Below are 21,155 nucleotides of genomic sequence, written 5' to 3'. Positions count from 1 at the left end.
TTACTCTGTCTTTCTATGTAAATTTTAGAATAATCTTATCCACACCTACAAAAATTTTCCTAGAATTTTGATAAGAATTGTGTTAAACCTTTATATTAATTTGGGAGATCATCTTTACTATATTGAGAGTCTTCTAATCCATGAACACAGTATGTCTCTCCATTTATTTAGATCTTTGATTTCATTCATCAGCACTTTATAGATTTCATGGGTATATTTTTTAAAAGCAACCCAAATGATGAACTAGAAGTAGCTTGTAAATGCTACCAAAATAAAAAGTGGTAGTTCAAACAAGTTCTGGGAGTCAAAATGATCTTGGTTAACTAGAGTTAAAAATCAAGAATAACACAAGCACAACAAATATACCCATTGGGGCAAATAAGCAGATTTTGTTGAAAGACTGGCTTTATATAATTTACAAAGAAATGAAAGGGCACCATAGGACATTTTGCAATTAAAACAATAAACAAGGCAGATTGAAGGTATAAAACAGATAAAGTATCCTCCAATTACATGCAGCACTGTCTTCCTCCCTTTTTTGATTATATTAACTCTATGTATCAAACCTGTGCATTACCTATGCAACAACAGTAGAAGAGAAGGGCTCTAAATTACATAATTTCAAAGGTCCCTTCCAAGTCCTACATTAAATTATTTTACGAATTATATTTTTAAAGAGCTCGTGGTTAAAAAGGTTTTATGAATTTTGCTGCTTAGGTATCTATGGGGGGCAGGTCAAGTGGAAAAATAATTCTGTTGAATGTAAATGTATGTAACTATTTGGACAATTTACTAATAAAGCTATGGGGAAAAGCGGGATATGAGAAAATCTGAAGGGGTTTAAAATTAGTTAGTCCAGAAATGAATATTCTATGAAAATACCTGGAAGGTAATCAGGAACTTATGTACCTACCCAAGGGAAATAAAGGACAATTTTTAAATACATACAAAAATACATTCTTAACAATTGGAGTTCAAAATAGTGAGACTACAGTAGGTTGTATAAACCCTGAAATAAGTAAGGTCCTATTTAATGACAAGTGAAGTACAGTTGTGAAGACAGGAGAGTAACAAAATAACTCAGCAACCTCCCCCACCGCCCCCCACCAACATTCTACAGGTGTCTAATCCAAGCCTTCAGAAAACCATGCCAAGCTTTCAAATCTGACTGAGGAGGAAGAATTTGAAGACCGGATAGTAAGAAGCAAATAACAGTGACCATTTCCTATTCACCTAAGTGTCCCCAGAATGCTTTACTGGTTCCCACACTCACACTAATTGCTTGATGGATTGATGAGTACCTAAGATACCCCAAAACAAATGCAACTTTAATTTGTAAAGAAACAGAAGATGATATTTTCTGACAATGAAGAGCATAGGCATCATTTTCTAAACTGTTGGTAATATCATGCCAGGGAAGTTTGACATTGGATGAAGAGTATCAAGAAGAAGCTAGGGACTTCCCTGGTGGCCCAGTGGTTAAGAATCCACCTGCCAATGCAGGGGACACGGGTTCGAGCCCTGGTCTGGGAAGATCCCACGTGCCGCGGAGCAACTGAGCCCGTGTGCCACAACTACTGAGCCTGCACTCTAGAGCCCGCGAACCACAACTACTAAGCCCACGTGCTGCAACTACTGAAGCCCACGCGCCTAGAGCTCATGCTCCACAACAAGAGAAGCCACAGCAATAAGAAGCCTGTGCACTGCAACAAAGAGTAGCCCCCGCTTGCCACAACTAGAGAAAACTCGCACGCAGCAAAGAAGACCCAATGCAGCCCAAAATAAATAAATTTAAATAAATAAATTTTAAAAAGAAAAAAAGAATGGTGGACCTTCTGGGCTGGAAAAAAAATTTTTAAAAAAAAGAAGAAGAAGCTAGAAGGATTCCTCATACAGAATCATAAATACATGTATGATAATCATCTCATCCACACCACCCATTATCTCACTCCTGAATATGTCATTCCACCAGACTTCATAGGGTAGTAGGAGAATAAAGAAGAAAAACATAAAAAGAAGAAGGAGAGACAGAAAGAGGAAGCAAATTATTAGTCACACTTGACAACTACTGTGGAAGAGTAAAACTAAAAGCAAGTGAGGGAAACCAGTGTTGCCCCAAACATTTTTATAAACAATCTAATTAAAGAAAACATGCTCAAATTATTTCAATATTTAACAACTTATCAGTGTTATCAAGATAACGTATAACGAAACCCAAAAGCATGAGATCAAAGCTAAAAAAGGAACTAAAGGTCAAAGATTTAATACCAGTCAGATTGTATGAATTTTAAAGCTACAAGATGTATTTAAACTCTTTTGAATCACTATTGTAATAGGGCATTAATTTGATTTTAAGAGCTCCAAATTGGATAGGGAAAAATTTACTAATGTAAGTGCTTAACAAATTCAGGAAGTCATTTACTAGCCTGTATGAGCTTACCTAATAGATGATTTGGGTAAATAAGCAAAAGCTTGGGCAACTTCTGCTACCATCGTCTGTTTTGTCCTCTCTCGCCAATCTGGAAAGAGCGGCACACAAAAGTTCCAAATGACAAAAAAACTTGGAATCCTTTCATCCCATTATTCACCCTCTGCTTTACCACAATCACTTCAACAAAGCATCCAGAGTCCCCCTTCCATTGCACACAACTCTTAAACAGCATTTTGTCCCTATTTCAAGAAGGGGAATCTTTGGAAGGGGACTATTTCTCTACATTTGGTAACACAGAAGGCAACTTTTACTAAAAATAAGCAGGTCAGTGTTAAGACCAAATAAGATACATAAGTGCATTCAGACATCCCTGTCGCATACAAATCTTGATACCAAAGGTGCTTAAGAGTAAATAAATAAATAAATAAATAAATAAATAAATAAATATTGGCTACCCAATGCCTAGTGCAGTGCCTGGCACAGAGTTCATAATTAATAAACATTTGTTAAATGAAATTTAAAAAAAGAGTATTATTCTGATGAGAAGGAATTTTTTTTAAACATCTTTATTGGAGTATAATTGCTTTACAATGGTGTGTTAGTTTCTGCTGTATAACAAAGTGAATCAGCTATATGTATACATATATCCCCATATCCCCTCCCTCTTGCGTCTCCCTCCCACCCTCCCTATCTCACCCCTCTAGGTGATCACAAAGCACCGAGCTGATCTCCCTGTGGATGAGAAGGAATTTAGAAATTAATTCTACCCCCCAAAAATGACTTTTGTCCACCAGTAAAATATAACATTTAAAATTTTCACAGATATCAAAATGCTCTTTATATATAAAAGTTTTCTTTTAACCTTCTTCCAGAGCTTACAACCTTACTTCAAATAATAAGCAATTATTTTCCACCATCTCATAACTTGAGCCAAGAGTGCCTTTTCAGTACTGTCAAAAAAAAAACCCCTAACAGAGTAGAGTGGATTCATGACAGCCACATATTCTCTGTCACTACTCCCATCAAGAGGTGGGATCTATTTTGCCACCTCCTTGATTCTGGGTTGGGCCTATGACTGTCCAAAGGAAAAAGGGCAGAAATGACATTGTACCAATCCTGGGCTAAATCTTTAAGAGGCCTGGCAACTTCTGCCTCCTTCTTTTTGGAGTCCAGCTGCCATGCTGTGAGCAGGTCCAAACAGCCACATGAAATGAGAAAGGCCCACATGGAAAAGAAAAAATGCCCAGCTGACAGCACCTACTTGCCACGCATGAAAATGAGCTATCTTGAAAATAAATCCTCCAGCCCTAATCAAGTTGTCCCAGCTGACAGCACACAGACTGTGAGATAAGGTGAGCTGTCCTTATCAAACCCTACCAAATCCCAAAATTGTGAGCAAAAACACCATTGTTGTTTTAAGCCACTAAATTTGGAGGTGATTTGTTATGCAGCAATAGATAACTGAAACAAAATTTGGTACCAGAAGTGGGGTTCTGCTGCAACAAAAACCTAAAATATGTACTGGCTTTGGATCCACGTGGTGGGCAGAAGCTGGAAGAGTTTTGAGGAGATTGCTAATAAAGATTTGAAAAAGTGAAGAAATGTATCAGCACCTGAAGAAAAGGGACCCAAGTTACGTACTGTGAGAACAATTAGCAAATCATTGCCTGCAGTGATGTGGAAGGTGGAAACGGTACCTAATGAACTCAATGATCTGACTAAGGAAAATACAAGGAAGAAAGTTGAAAGTATCTACTGATTCATTTTAACTGCCTGTGTAGTGAGATGAACTAAAAAAGGCACCATTTGGTTCCTTTTCAAACGGAATTTAGAGGAAATATAAAGGGGTCAGATTTGACGGGTTCAAAAATAAAACCATTGCTCATTTCCGCATCTTAGCAAAAAATAAGCTCAAAGTAAGAAATGGTTCCAGGCAGCTCTTTCCCTGCTGTGGCAGAGTCCCGGGTGCATTCAAGATTCAGCTCCACCCGTAAGCCACCAACATAGCGGAGAAAACCATTGCTGCCAGAGGTATAATGGATGTTAATACTGCTCTGCAAGAGGTGCTGTAAGACCGCCCTCATCCACGATGGCCTAGCATGTGGAATTCGTGAAGCTGCCAAAGCCTTAGACAAGCTCCAGGCCCATCTTTGTGCGTTTGCATCCAACTGTGATGAGCCTGTGTAAGTCAAGTTGGTGGAGGCCCTTTGCGCTGGGCACCAAATCAACCTGATTAAGGTTGATGACAAGAAACTAGGGGAATGGGTAGGTGCCTGTAAAATTGACAGGGAAAACCCCGTAAAGTGGTTGGTTGTGTGGTGGTTAGGGACTATGGCAAACAGTCTCAGGCCAAGAATGTCATCGAGGAGTACTTCATATGCAAGAAATGATCAAATAAAAAAACTGGGCTCTTGGGACTTTCCTGGTGGTCCAGTGGTAAAGAATCTGCCTTACAATGCAGGGCACGTGGGTTCGATCCCTGGTCACGGAACTAAGATCCCACATGCCGCTGGGCAACTGAGCCAGCGCGCCACAGCTACTGAGCTCGCACGACTCAACTATAGAACCCGTGTACCGCAACGGAAGATTCCATACGCCTCAATGAAGATCCCGTGTTCCACAACACCAATGCAGCCAAAAAGACCCGATGCAGCCAAAAATATAAAAATAAAATAAATAAATAAAAATTAAATCTTAAAAAAAAAAAAACTGGGCTTGGGCTTCCCTGGTGGCGCAGTGGTTGAGAATCTGCCTGCCAATGCAGGGGACACGGGTTCGAGCCCTGGTCTGGGAAGATCCCACATGCCGTGGAGCAACTGGGCCCGTGAGCCACAACTACTGAGCCTGTGTGTCTGGAGCCTGTGCTCTGCAACAAGAGAGGCCGCAATAATGAGAGGCCCGTGCACCGCGATGAAGAGTGGCCCCCACTTGCCGCAACTAGAGAAAGCCCTCGCACAGAAATGAAGACCCAACACAGCCATAAATAAATAAATAAACAAACCCAAAGTTTAAAAAAAAAAACCAAAAACTGGGCTCTTGTGGAAGGGAGGGAGGAGGGAGGAAGGAGGGAGGGAGGGAGGGAGGAAGGAAAAAAGGAAGGAAGGAAGGAAGGAAGGAAGGAAGGAAAGAAGGAAGGAAGGAAGGAAGGAAGGAATGGCTCAGGGCAAAGATCAAATCCTGCATTGCCAGTAAAATGTGGCCTTGAGGATGTGGCTGTACAACCCTTTGTTGACCCCTCATAAAGATTTTAGGTTCCTCATAGACTTTTTCCTTTAGACCAGTGGTTCTAAAATTTTGTGTACACACTTCTAGGTACTCATGTCCTTGTAGCGTCCCTTCCCACATTGACTCTGGGCTGAGCCTACTACTGCTTAGACCGTTAGAATAGGACAGAAATGATGCAGTGCCAATTCTGGGCCCGGACCTTATTTGCTTGGGCAGCATCCACTTCTTCCATTTTGGAACCCAGACACCCTCAGGTGACCTAAGCAGCCACTGGGTCCTAGCTGAGCTCCTATCCAAACCTCAGAGGACCACAGCCTTTCTAGCAACCAGCTGACAGGACATGAAAACAGAACTGCCTGGTCAACCCACTGAACCACAAAATAACAAACTGCTGCTTTAAGCTACTAAGTTTTGAAGTGGTTTATTACACTACAATAAATAACCAAAACACATGTCCCTTTTAGTGGTATTTTAAACTTCACTTCTCTCTAGTCATGATAGACTAGATAATTATGAAGAAATGTAACAGAAACTTTTTGTTCTAAAAATTTAATGTCCAGCATGCATAAACCTAGAGATTATCATACTAAGTGAAATAAGCCAGACAAAGACAAATATCATATGGTATCATTTATATGAAGAATAAAAAAAAAAAAAAAAAGATACAAATGAACTTATATACAGAACAGAAATAGACCCACAGACATAGAAAACAAACTTCTGGTTACCAAAGGGGAAAGGGGGGAGAGGATAAATGAGGAGTTTGGGATTAACATATGCACACTACTATATATAAAATAGATAACCAACAAGGACCTACTATATGGCACAGGGAACTATACTCAATATTTTGTAATAACCTATAAGGGAAATGAATCTGAAAAAGAACATATATATATATATATATATATATATATATATATATATGTGTGTAACTGAATCACTTCGTTGTACACCTTAAAATAACACATTGTAAATCAACTATACTTCAATTTAAAATATATATATATTATACCTAGGATCAATTTAACCATCATTTAAGCAAATGAAACATACCTTCTAAGTCTCAGGAAACTTTTTTTAGAGTCTATCTTACAGACAGATCTTAGAGTCCAAGCCACTAATAATGACAAAAACTTAATAGCTTCCATTTTCAGTAGAAAACAATAAGCACCTACACAGGCCATCAGGGAGGACTGGCCAGGGAAGGAGATCTTAGCAAGGCATACCAGAGGTACAGACAAAACTGAGGAAGGGCCCTGTGTATCAGATAAATTCACAATAGAAATTCGGAAATCAGCAGGGGATACACAGACACCTAACAATCTGTGGTAACAGCCAGGGAATCCTCAAGGCACAGTCACAGGAGTGAAGATGGTAGGTCTTCCAAAGCCTGTTGTTATGGCAACCAGCAAACATTTTTAACATCAGAAACTCCAATAAGAAGTATTTGTAAGCTCTGCTTTCTTTTGTGTTGATGCAGTTGCTACCCGTCTGCTTAGCTCCTTTGGATTTAAAGAGCCCTAAATGTCTGAGCCATCACCCCTCTTTCAGTCCATCCTATGGATGACCATGATGGCATATAGGGAGCCTGGAGGCTTTCTGCATCTTGAGAATAGGGACAATAATAGTAAATCCCTCATAAGATGGTAGCATTATTCTTCTAATTTTCACAGAACAGTGCTTAGAAGAGTTCTAGACACATAGTAAACTCTCAATGTTACACTACCAACAAATTACATTTGGTAAATTTGTTCAATTACAAGTGCATCTGCCCTAAAAACAATAACTTTCAAAGAAAAAAAATTAAAAGAATATCAACTCATAAGCCTATTTATAGGGAACTGGTTTAAACAGATTGTAGTATAGCTATAAAGTGAAATACTATGCTGCCTTAAAAGAGATAATAAATAAAATACAGGAAGAGGATTTTAAAAGATTTGATGTGGAAAATTTCTAATATAAGTGAAAAACCAAGTTGAAAAAAACATATAATTCCACTTTTAAAGTAAGTATATACTGTTGTATATGCATAGAAAAGAATCTGTTAGAAGCCACCAGACTAAACAGACACCACAATCTGGGTGGGAATTCCACTTTCTACATAATATACCACTATAACATTTGTTGCTGTTGTTGTCTTTTAACAGTAAGCACAAATGACTCTTATAATCGGAAAAACATTAATGTAAAGGCACACAGATCCTTCTTAAAACAAAGCATGCTTTTACCTGAATTTGTTCACAAGTTTTCAGTGCTCATTCTTATTCAGCACACAAGCAGCTCAGGTCTGTTTTTAGAACAGTGTCAGAAGCTGCTATATGAGCTGTTTCCTGTACTGGGCAGCTATTTTTAATTAATGAACATTTTGTTGTAAGAGTTCACTGGAAAAATAGAAACACCACCATTGCTGCAAGTTAAACTAAAGAAAGGCTTATTCTCTAAAATAAAATGAAAGATTTAAGTTATAAAAAAAGTATTCCACTTTAAAAAGTATTAAGGTATATAGTATTTAGTATTAAATATTTCCACTGTGATATTGAGATAGATTAGTTTCATTTGAAAATTCCTGAAGGAGCAGATCTAATTCTATTTACTTAGTTTCTCCTAAAAAATAATACAGCATTCTTCATATAGTGAGGACTCAAATGTGAGCTGTGGAAAAATCAGAGGTAAGAGAAAACAGGATGAATACAGAAATAGAATAAGATTTCTTTCAAACCAAATATTTATTAAGCAACAATGTGCAAAATGCTGCCCTATACTGACTAGAGAAAGTAAAATTGTGGTTACTCTATCTGTCAGTATGAACAGCAACAAAATCACCCTGTCCATTTTATTATTTTCTCCCAAGGTTTATATGAAATAATATGGCTCAAAAGATAGCTGCTATGTAAACAAATTATATTTTTCATCTATTCAGTTGTTCAACCCATGGGTCACATAGCACGACAAGGAGTCCTCTGGAGAGCCAGCAGCAGTGAGAGTAGGTGAGAATTCAATGGCTGGGTAGCAGAACAAGAATTCCCAGATCCCACCCAAGCCATCCTCCCATAGAATGAAGATGGGATTTTCCTGTAAACCTAAGAGAAGGTTCTAAGAAGGCCTCACTGCACTGGGTATGATTATGTGCAGTCCAGTCACAAAAAGAAAGGCTTATTGTTCTCTTGCCAACCTATAATCCTCACGACAGGTGGCAATCCACCCAATTATGCTAAACTCTACCCACACCCTCCTCACTCACCACATCCCTAAATTCCGTGCATTTGTAAACTGCTTCACAATTTTTTAAGTGCTTTCTTATCCATTAATTTGATTCAGAAAGGTTATAAGATTTCTTCCTAGTGTGTTTAGTTAAAATCGTTTGCATTTGAGAGAAGTTCTGAGAATGGGATAGGTTCAACATCTGGCTCCCAAGTGGTGGTGAGGGCTCCCAATATCCTCTAAGGAGGCCTTGCTTTAGCATGTCCCATGGCGGGGTGTGGGGGGAGGTATTAATACTATGCATCAACTTGGAGGGTGTTTTGGATAACATAAACATTTAAACCAGTGAACTGTGAGTTAGCAGACTGCCTTCCATAATGTGGGTGGGCCTCATCCAATCAGCTGACAGCCTGAATAGAACAAAAAGACTGGCCTCCCTGAGCAAAAGAGAATTCTTCAGCAGACTGCCTATGGACTCCATCTGCACCACTGGCTCTCCTGGTCTCTGCCTGTTGGCCTTTGGACTGGAGCTGCACCACCAGCTCTTCTGGGTCTCAAGCCTGCCAACCGACACTGCAGACTTGGACTTGCCAGCCTCCATAAACACATGAGCCAATTCCTTATAATATATATGTGTATACACACAACCTATTAGTTCTGTCTTTCTAGAGACTCCTGACTAATACAGAGGGTCCTGCAGTTTAATAACTACACAGGAAGAGCCACTCAATGAGGGACAAGTGGCTTCTCCTGACTAGGGGATGCCTGACCTTTCTCCCTACCATGGTGCTCTCCAGAAAACCATACTGTTTAGGGATGCATGAATATGCCTGGAATGGATACACACCTTATTATTCCTTAATTACTAGATTCCTGAGAAATGAGTCCTGAAAGCAGTTCACACTCTGCTCAAAGCTTAAAAACACAAATATAACATAAAAATCACATAATTAGCTAGACAAGTCTCAGCAATGACCTGCTGAAGTCATTGTGGAAATGAGAGTAAAAGAAAAAAGGTAAAGGTGACAGTGTAGGAAGTACAGTGACGTCTGATTCGGGGCATCACACACATTATTCTCCCTTATAAGTGACTGAATTATTCATACCTGCCTCGAAACACCCCAATATTATCAAATATCTACCTAAATACTTATGGAACTTCTCTATCCAGTTCTCAAACCTTCACCAACATTTACCATGGGTCACTTGCTTCACTAGACAAATGTACCACTTGTGGTTACGCTTCATCCTAACTTCCCGGATCCTCTTGAGGCTGTCTAGCCTGGCCCACCCTCTGCAGGCAGCAGCACCACAGGGGCGCCCTTTACCTCAGTCCTCTGATCTCTGACAGAGCTACTTCTACTTCTTGAGCTCTACTTCTGGCTCCTCCCACTCATCGTCCCATGAAGGTAGTGCTTACAGCCTACCCTGACAATTTACGTATTTGCACGTACTTTTCCTTCACCAAACCAATATTTTGAAATATTTTTGCATATAAGCTTTTAAAAAATATACTTTCTTTCACTTTCTATTGTCTTTACCTCCTTGTCTTTGCCTCTCGTTTCACAATGTATCCTTCCCCATGGCCACTGTACCTCTCCAGCTTTAATCCCTCCACAAAGTAGAGTTGTAGGTAGAACAGATATTATCACACAATTTAGAGGTGAGGACATAGGCAAAAAGAGACGAAATGACTTGTACAAGTTCAGACTGTAAATTAATGGTAAAACTACAATCAGGACCCGTTTTCTATTAACTCTTAGCTTAATGTCTGTTACACAGGATGGCAATACAACAGTTATTAAAAGCACCGGATCTCAAGTCAGATTATACCTGCTCCACTACTTATCAAACTGTGACCCTCAATATTAAGCTAAACTATTAGTGGTTTGGTTTCCTCACCTATAAAAACTGAAATAATAATGGTACTACCTTCACTGGGGTTTTGAGAAGATTTCATGACATAAAATGGGTAAAATACTTTGAACACTGCCTAGCACACAGGAAACTCTCAGTACACTTTATCCATTCTTCTTCTTCTTATTATTTAATCAGCTTTTCAATGGGTATATAATATTAATGCTCTCCTCAAAATTGTCCTTTTTCTTTAATCTTTTGTAGAATCATGAATTTCAGCTGGATGAGATCAAACACACATAAAAACCAAGGCTAATCCACTGTTTATTTACATAGCATGTTTCACTGGGTCACATGCAAAATTTTAAGTGTTTAGCAAAAACTTTAAAAGAAACTTGGGGCAGAAAGGAAAATCACAACTTAAAGAATATTTCTACCAGTTATTGGCTATGTGAAATAGCTGGTAAGTGCAGAACTTTACTTAACCTTTCCCTCATGGGATTACTTTATTGAACACTGACAAAACAGTCTTGACACGGCTACATTCTAAACCCAAGTAACAAATGCAATGTGAGGTCCTCTTCCTCTGTCATTTTTAACCTTGGGTCTTTACCCAAAACACTCAATTACGCTGCCCACATGGATTAATGCCTCTGCAAAGAAGTGGGCAGGCGGTCAGAAGACCAGAGTTCTTATTTAAATTCCCACACAATCTTTTCAGATCTTAGTGTTGCCAACAATATCATCACCACATGCCCCCTTACTTCACAGGCTTCTCAAAACAAAAACAGGAAAGATGACAAACCATAAAACATGGGTATTTACCACAGGTTTCCAGGTTTGCTGCACAGAGGAAAAAAATGTATTTATGGGGATAGTATCAACGTTCCTCCAAATGAAAGGCATCCTAAATATCTGAAGTACAAAGTTGAGAAGAATGGTTATTTACCTTTAAACAATGATAGTTGAATGATTCTTTCTTGTGCTATACTCTTTAAACTAATTTGTCTCCCAAAGAATTAGTATTTTAATTAGTACTTAGTACACAACAAAGGTACTCCTGACATTAACATTTTTAATTATGAAGGGTTTTGGTATGAAGATTTTTAGTAATAAGGCAGACCTGGTTGAAGCTTTACTCTCCCCTATAGTTATGTGACTTTGAACAAGCTAGCTAACCTCTTGAATCCTTGGATTTTATTTGCTTGTTTGTTTTTCAGTGGTGGTGGTGGTTTTGAATAAAGAAGACGATTTCACCTCTTCTCTCACAGGGCTATGGGGAGCAAATGAGATCACACACCCCAGGTTATGAACAAGAACGCACCAGTCAACACTGCCGCCCTAGTCCATCAGCAGCTGAGGCAGCAATCAGTTTTATTCAAGTTTACACCTTATAGCACAGGGAACTATATTCAATATCCTAGGATAAACCATAATAGAAAAGAATATAAAAAACAATGTATATATGTGTATAACTGAGTGATTTTGCTGGATAGCAGAAATTAACACAACATTGTAAATCAACTATACTTCAATTAAAAAATTAAAAAAAAAAACAACAACAATTCACACCTGAATTTCCTAAGCTGTCTCAAGTGGGTTTGTTAGGTGATATGAGTTAACACAAGCCCACTGATCCAAGAACTGAAAGAAGTAAGGTTAAAATTGACCCATGAAAGAAAAACAGGGTGAGTAAAAGTTTTAGCAAATATGTTGACTGTGATTCACAGTACCTACGTTGCATTTTCTTTCTGTTCTCACTGCCTTTAATCATAGCTATGGCACAACTAAGTGTGAGGTGAGCTAATGGAAATGTCAATACCCCTCAAGTACTATTGGAAGCACCAAGGTCTAGGATCCAAACTTACATGTTCTAAGAGGTATAACCTTCTCATTTTGAACTTCACCCTGGATTTGCCAACCTGAAAGGTCTTTAGTTAAGATAGAAAAACAAGCCCAAAACGAATGTTTTCTTATCTTTCTCTAAGGCAGAAGATTTTTTTAAACTGTGATCACATCTCCTTAGTGGGTCTGATAGAAAATAGCAGAGTATATAAACACACAGAAAGGATTAAGTTTTATTTCAGACACAAATACACATGCACATGAACACATAGAGTGTTGTACTGGGTTGTGGTTAAAATGTTTGAAAGCCACTATTAAGAAGAATAGTTATGGACTGTTCTCCTTCTGAAAATAAGTGGGAAAGCATTATGTATTCAGTTTCCACAGTAACACTACTTTTTTCAAAGTCCATTGCTGTGACAAAGAAAAGGAAGACAACTTAAAAGGCTGGACTCTTGAGAAGAAAGTGTTCCCCCTGACTTCAGCATGTTGGTTCCAGCTAATCATTAATATGCCCAGATAACTAATATATTTTCAAAACAAGAGACAAACATGAGGGGAGAGGCAACTACAGAGGGAAAAACATTTTATTAATTTCAGGTATTATGCTTGGTTATATGCCAGGCACACGTATAAGCTTCCTCCTTCAATCTTCACAATTCTGTAAGCATCACAATGTGGTGGCTGCTATGACTTCATAGGTTTGCATTTTAAGTGACAATCTAATGAAGGTTGTTTTCTTATAGTCACAGGACTGGCAAGTTTGGTCATTACCACCTGTTGACCAGCCTGGTTTGGGTTGTATCGGGGCCTATATTCAGGACTATGGAAAACCAGAAGGTAGGATCCAGAACGTCTTCTAGTCTCTACTTTTTCCCATAAATAGACTGCACTTAAAAGAATAGCTTAACTGACACAGAACTGTAATTCAAAGAACAAGACCAGCCAGTGACTTGCTGTGAGATCTTGTAAAAACCAACTTCTATGGACATCTATTTGTGCATCTATAAAATAAGGATAACACACACGCACTTCAACTTCGGTTGGTGTATGTCGAAGAAACCTGACTACGACCTGAGAAGACCAGTGAAGAGGGACCACTGAGCCTCGCAAAAGGTCCACTGAGTGGGCTCGCATCCAGAGCCACCCCAGGCTGCTGAGCACCCAGTGGAGCCCACGTCTGGCACAGGTGTGGGACCCCAACCCTACTGTCTTCGCAAAGTAGTCCTCGCGTGAAACAAAATTTCTGCAAAGAAGATACACAGATTGCCAACAAACACATGAAAAGATGCTCAACATCACTAATTAGAGAAATGCAAATCAAAACTACACTGAGGTATCACCTCACACCAGTCAAAATGGCCATCATTAAAAAATATACAAATAATAAATGCTGGAGAGGGTGTGGAGAAAAGAGAACCCTCTTGTACTGTTGGTGGGAATGTAAATTGATACAGCCACTATGGAGAACAGTATGGAGGCTCTTAAAAAACTAAAAAAGAAAAAAACCTTAAACTAGAACTACCATACAACCCAGCAATCCCACTACTGGGCATATACCCTGAGAAAACCATAATTCAAAAAGACTCGTGTAGCACAATCTTCATTGCAGCTCTACAGAACATGGAAGCAACCTAAGTGTCCATCGACAGATGAATGGATAAAGATGTGGCACATATATACAATGGACTATTACTCAACCATAAAAAGAAATGAAATTGAGTTATTTGTAGTGAGGTGGATGGACCTAGAGTCTGTCATACAGAGTGAAGTAAGTCAGAAAAAGAAAAACATATACTGTATGCTAACACATACATATGGAATCTAAAAAAAAAAGGTTCTGAAGAACCTAGGGGCAGGACAGGAATAAAGACACAGACGTAGAGAATGGACTTGAGGACACGAGGAAGGGAAGGGGAAGCTGGGACAAAGTGAGAGAGTGGCATGGACATATATACACTACCAAATGTAAAATAGCTAGTGGGAAGCAGCCACATAGCACAGAGAGATCAGCTCAGTGCTTTGTGACCACCTAGGGGTGTCGGATAGGGAGGATGGGAGGGAGACGCAAGAGGGAGGAGATATGGGGATATATGTATATGTATAGCTGATTCACTTCGTTATAAAGCAGACACTAACACATCATTGTAAAGCAATTATTCTCCAATAAAGATGTTAAAAATAAATTAATTAAATTAAAAAAAAAATAGGGATAACAGTGCCTTACCAACCTGATGGTAGAGCTTTGCAAAGTTTCTAAAAGCTAAGGTTTTATGATTTATGCTTTTTTAAAAATTAATTAACTAATTTATTATTTGTCTGTGTCAGGTCTTAGCTGCAGCAAGTGGAATCTTCATTGTGGCACGCAGGCTCAGTAGTTGTGGTGCGCAGGCTTAGTTTCCCCATGGCACCTAGGATATTAGTTCCCCAACCAGGGATTGAACCCATGTCCCTCACATTAGAAGGCGGATTCTTAACCACTGGACTACCAGGGAAGTCCCATGATTCATGCTTTTAAGATGACACATTCTAACCTCTAAATTCCATCACCAGAAACTTCATTTCCAGGGATAGAATTAAAATTAGTAGTACAGAAATAAACTCTAGGGCACAAGTTCTTTCCCTGTGGCACCCTGACTGGCCACACTCTACCTCCCAAGCCTGAAGTATGGCTAACGAGGCTTCCTAATCTTATAAATCTACCTAGAATTTTTGCCTCTATCTTGCCACCTAGTGGCAGCAGGATTCACACGACTATAGCAAATGTTGACTCCTGGTGCTCAAGAGGAAGAAGGGTTTGGGTCATTCCCTGAGCCAACAAATTCCTTCCTCAGTCACCAGGCAGGAGCCACAAACCTGGAAGCCCCGCTGTCCCTGCTGGAGTCTAGCCTTCAGATGCCTCCACCTTCCAAAGGTTGTCTTCATTAAGAGAAACTTCATTGTTAGATAGCCTCATCCACCAGAGGGCAGAGAGCAGAGCAAGAAGAACTACAATCCTGCAGCCTGTGGAACAAAAACCACATTCACAGAAAGATAGACAAGATGAAATGGCAGAGGGCTATGTACCAGATGAAGGAACAAGATAAAACCCCAGAAAAACAACGAAATGAAGTGGAGATACGCAACCTTACAGAAAAAGAATTCAGAATAATGATAGTGAAGATGATCCAGGACCTCGGAAAAAGAATGGAGGCAAAGATCGAGAAGATGCAAGAAATGCTTAACAAAGACGTAGAAGAATTAAAGAACAAACAAATAGAGATGAACAATACAATAACTGAAATGAAAACTACACTAGAAGGAATCAATAGCAGAATAACTGAGGCAGAAGAACGGATAAGTGACCTGGAAGACAAAATGGTGGAATTCAAAGGTGCAGAACAGAATACAGAAAAAAGAATGAAAAGAAATGAAGACAGCCTAAGAGACCTCTGGGACAACATTAAACACAACAACATTCACATTATAAGGATCCCAGAAGGAGAAGAGAGAGAGAAAGGACCAGAGAAAATATTTGAAGAGATTATAGTTGAAAACTTTCTTAACATGGGAAAGGAAATAGCCACCCAAGTCCAGGAAGCACAGAGAGTCCCAGGCAGGATAAACCCAAGGAGAAACATGCCGAGATACATAGTAATCAGACTGGCAAAAATTAAAGACAAAGAAAAATTATTGAAAGCAGCAAGGGAAAAACGACAAATAACATACAAGGGAACTCCCATAAAGTTAACAGCTGATTTCTCAGCAGAAACTTTACAAGCCAGAAGGGAGTGGCATGATATACTTAATGTGATGAAAGGGAAGAACCTACAACCAAGATTACTCTACCAGGCAAGGATCTCATTCAGATTCGATGGAGAAATCAAAAGCTTTACAAGCAAGCAAAAGCTAAGAGAATTCAGCGCCACCAAACCAGCTCTACAACAAATGCTAAAGGAACTTCTCTAGGCAAGAAACACAAGAGAAAGAATACATTTACAATAACAAACCAAAACATTTAAGAAAATGGTCATAGGAACATACATATCGATAATTACCTTAAATGTGAATGGATTAAATGCTCCAACCAAAAGACACAGGCTTGCTGAATGGATGCAAAAACAAGACCCATTTATATGCTGTCTACAAGAGACCCACTTCAGACCTAGGGACACACACAGACTGAAAGTGAGGGGATGGAAAAAGATATTCCATGCAAATGGAAATCAAAAGAAAGCTGGAGTAGCTATACTCATATCAGATAAAATAGACTTTAAAATAAAGAATGTTACAAGAGACAAGGAAGGACACTACATAATGATCAAGGGATCAATCCAAGAAGAAGATATAACAATTAAAAATATATATGCACACAACATAGGAGCACCTCAATACATAAGGCAACTAACTGCTAACAGCTATAAAACAGGAAATCAACAGTAACACAATAATAGTGGGGGACTTTAACACCTCACTTACACCAATGGACAGATCATCCAAAATGAAAATAAATAAGGAAACAGAAGCTTTAAATGACACAATAGACCAGATAGATTTAATTGATATTTATAGGGCATTCTATCCAAAAACAGCAGATTACACTTTCTTCTCAAGGGAGCACAGAACGTTCTCCAGGATAGATCATATCTTAGGTCACAAATCAAGCCTCAGTAAATTTAGGAAAACTGAAATCGTATCAAGCATCTTTTCTGACCACAACGCTATGAGATTAGAAATGAATTACAGGGAAAAAAAATAAAAAACTCAAACACATGGAGGCTAAACAATATATTACTAAATAATCAAGAGATCACTGAAGAAATCAAAGAGGAAATCAAAAAATACCTAGAGGCAAATGACAATGAAAACACGACGATCCAAAACCTATGGGATGCAGCAAAAGCAGTTCTAACAGGGAAGTTTATAGCTATACAAGCCTACCTCAAGAAACAAGAAAAATCTCAAGTAAACAATCTAATCTTACACCTAAAGGAACTAGAGAAAGAAGAACAAACAAAACCCAAAGTTAGCAGAAGGAAAGAAATCATAAAGATCAGAGCAGAAATAAATGAAATAGAAACAGAGAAAACAATAGCGAAGATCAATAAAACTAAAAGCTGGTTCTTTGAGAAGATAAACAAAATTGATAAACCATTAGCCAGACTCATAAAGAAAAACAGGGAGAAGACTCAAATCAATAAAATTAGAAATGAAAAAGGAGAAGTTACAACAGACACCACAGAAATACAAAGCATCCTAAGAGACTACTACAAGCAACTGTATGCCAATAAAATAGACAACCTGGAAGAAATGGACAAGTTTTTAGAAAGGTATAACCTTCCAAGACTGAACCAGGAAGAAATAGAAAATATGAACAGACCAACCACAAGTAATAAAATTGAAACTGTGATTAAAAATCTTCCAACAAACAAAAGTCCAGGACCAGATGGCTTCACAGGTGAATTCTATCAAACATTTAGAGAAGAGCTAACACCCATCCTTCTCAAACTCTTCCAAAAAATTGCAGAGGAAGGAACACTCCCAAACTCATTCTATGAGGCCACCATCCCCCTGATACCAAAACCAGACAAGGATACTACAAAAAAAGAAAATTACAGACCAATATCACTGATGAATATAGATGCAAAAATCCTCAACAAAATACTAGCAAACAGAATCCAACACCACATTAAAAGGATCAAACACCATGATCAAGTGGGATTATCCCAGGGATGCAAGGATTCTTCAATATACGCAAATCAATCAATGTGATACGCCATATTAACAAATTGAAGAAGAAAATCCATATGATCATCTCAATAGATGCAGAAAAAGCTTTTGACAAAATTCAACACCCACTTATGATAAAAACCCTCCAGAAAGTGGGCATAGAGGGAACCTACCTCAACATAATAAAGGCCATATACAACAAACCCACAGCAAACATCATTCTCAATGGTGAAGAATTGAAAGCATTTCCTCTAAGATCAGGAACAAGTCAAGGATGTCCAGTCTCACCGCTATTATTCAACATAGTTTTGGAAGTCCTAGCCTCGGCACTCAGAGAAGAAAAAGAAATAAAAGGAATACAAATTGGAAAAGAAGAAGTTAAACTGTCACTGTTTGCAGATGACATGATACTATACATAGAGAATACTAAAGATGCTACCAAAAACTACTACTAATGATGAAAAATCTGAAAGAGAAATTAAGGAAACACTCCCATTTACCACTGCAACAAAAAGAATAAAATACCTAGGAATAAACCTACCTAGGGAGACAAAAGACCAGTATGCAGAAAAGTATAAGACACTGATGAAAGAAATTAAAGATGATACCAACAGATGGAGAGATATACCATGCTCCTGGATTGGAAGAATCAATATTGTGAAAATGACTATACTACCCAAAGCAATCTACAGATTCAATGCAATCCTTATCAAATTAAGAATGGCATTTTTTTACAGAACTAGAACAAAAAATCTTAAAATTTTTATGGAGACACAAAAGACCCCGAATAGCCAAAGCAGTCTTGAGGGGAAAAACCGGAGCTGGAGGAATCAGACTCCCTGACTTCAGACTATACTACAAAGCTACAGTAATCAAGACAATATGGTACTGGCACAAAAACAGAAATATAGATCAATGGAACAAGATAGAAAGCCCAGAGATAAACCCACACACCTATGGTCAACTAATCTATGACAAAGGAGGCAAGGATATACAATGGAGAAAAGACAGTCTCTTCAGTAAGTGGTGCTGGGAAAACTGGACAGCTACATGTAAAAGAATGAAATTAGAACACTCCCTAACACCATACACAAAAATAAACTCAAAATGGATTCGAGACCTAAATGTAAGACCAGACACTATAAAACTCTTAGACGAAAACATAGGAAGAACACTCTTTGACATAAATCACAGCAAGACCTTTTTTGATCCACCTCCTAGAGTAATGGAAATAAAAACAAAAATACACAAATGGGACCTAATGAAACGTCAAAGCTTTTGCACAGCAAAGGAAACCATAACCAAGACGAAAAGACAACCCTCAGAATGGGAGAAAATATTTGCAAACGAATCAACGGACAAAGGATTAATCTCCAAAATATATAAACAGCTCATGCAGCTCAATATTAAAAAAACAAACAACCCAATCCAAAAATGGGCAAAAGACCTAAATAGACATTTCTCCAAAGAAGACATACAGATGACCAAGAAGCACATGAAAAGCTGCTCAACATCACTAATTATTAGAGAAATGCAAATCAAAACTACAATGAGGTATCACCTCACACCAGTTAGAATGGGCATCATCAGAAAATCTACAAACGACAAATGCTGGAGAGGGTGTGGGGAAAAGGGAACCCTCTTGCACTGTTGGTGGGAATGTAAATTGATACAGCCACTATGGAGAACAGTATGGAGGTTCCTTAAAAAACTAAAAATAGAATTACCATATGATCCAGCAATCCCACTACTGAGCATATACCCTGAGAAAACCATAATTCAAAAGGACACATGCACCCCAATGTTCATTGCAACACTGTTTACAATAGCCAGGTCATGGAAGCAACCTAAATGCCCATCGACAGACAAATGGATAAAGAAGATGTGATACATATATACAACGGAATATTACTCAGCCATAAAAAGGAACGAAATTGGGTCATTTGTTGAGACGTGGATGGATCTAGAGACTGTCATACAGAGTGAAGTAAGTCAGAAAGAGAAAAACAAATATCGTATATTAACGCATATATGTGGAACCTGGAAAAATGGTACAGATGAACCAGTTTGCAGGGCAGAAACTGAGACACAGATGTAGAGAAAACACATATGGACAACAAGGGGGCAAAGCGGGGGTGGTGGGGGTGGTGGTGTGATGAATTTGGAGATTGGGATTGACATGTATACACTGATGTGTATAAAATTGATGAATAATAAGAATCTGCTGTATAAAAAAATAAATAAAATAAAATTCAAATATTAAAAAAAAGTGTACAAGACAGTTACAAGAGTTTACAGTTCCTTGATAAAATATGTGTATATATGCATATATACACATATGTATATACATACATATAAAAAAAATGAGAAACTTCATTATCAGAGAAGCCATCAATTTGCAAACATTTTTTTAATGGTAAAATATAACATATAGATGGGGTCTTAAAGAGACTTAAAGACCCGTACAACTAAAAAGTGAACTTTTCTTAGAATTTATCCATCTATTAGACTCAAGGCCACTGTGCTACACATCTCTGGGGGGCAAGATGGGGCATTCACAACTTAGCTTATGTTAACAGCACCCCACCCAGATGAGACTGGCTACTACTCAATACATCTCTGCATTTACTAAGCAAAACTTGTCAGGGCTCCCCCTTAACTGCTTTCTTTGTATCAGGAGCCTCCTTGCCTTTTTTTTTTTTTTTTTTTTTTTAAACATCTCTATTGAAGTATAATTGCTTCACAATGGTGTGTTAGTTTCTGCTTTATAACAAAGTGAATCAGCTACACATATACACACGTTCCCATATCTCCTCCCTCCTGCATCTCCCTCCCTCCCACCCTCCCCATCCCACCCCCCCAGGCGGTCACAAAGCACAGAGCT

The 21,155-nt window shown here is 38.5% G+C and overlaps 1 protein-coding gene and 1 pseudogene across 2 annotated transcripts in view; one reads left to right on the top strand and one right to left on the bottom strand.

Annotated features, from left to right (window-relative positions):
• The window catches only part of FGD4 (FYVE, RhoGEF and PH domain containing 4), a 214,824-nt gene that overhangs the window by 149,267 nt on the left and 44,402 nt on the right, over window positions 1-21,155 (bottom strand). The window lies entirely within an intron of this gene.
• Window positions 4,441-4,834, top strand: LOC132372472 (small ribosomal subunit protein eS12-like; annotated as a pseudogene).

The sequence above is a fragment of the Balaenoptera ricei genome, chromosome 10, assembly GCF_028023285.1.
Source record: "Balaenoptera ricei isolate mBalRic1 chromosome 10, mBalRic1.hap2, whole genome shotgun sequence".
NCBI classification, from domain to species: Eukaryota; Metazoa; Chordata; class Mammalia; order Artiodactyla; family Balaenopteridae; genus Balaenoptera; species Balaenoptera ricei.
The sequence above is the reverse complement of the archived record's forward strand: the minus strand, read 5'-3'. Positions and strand labels throughout refer to the sequence as shown.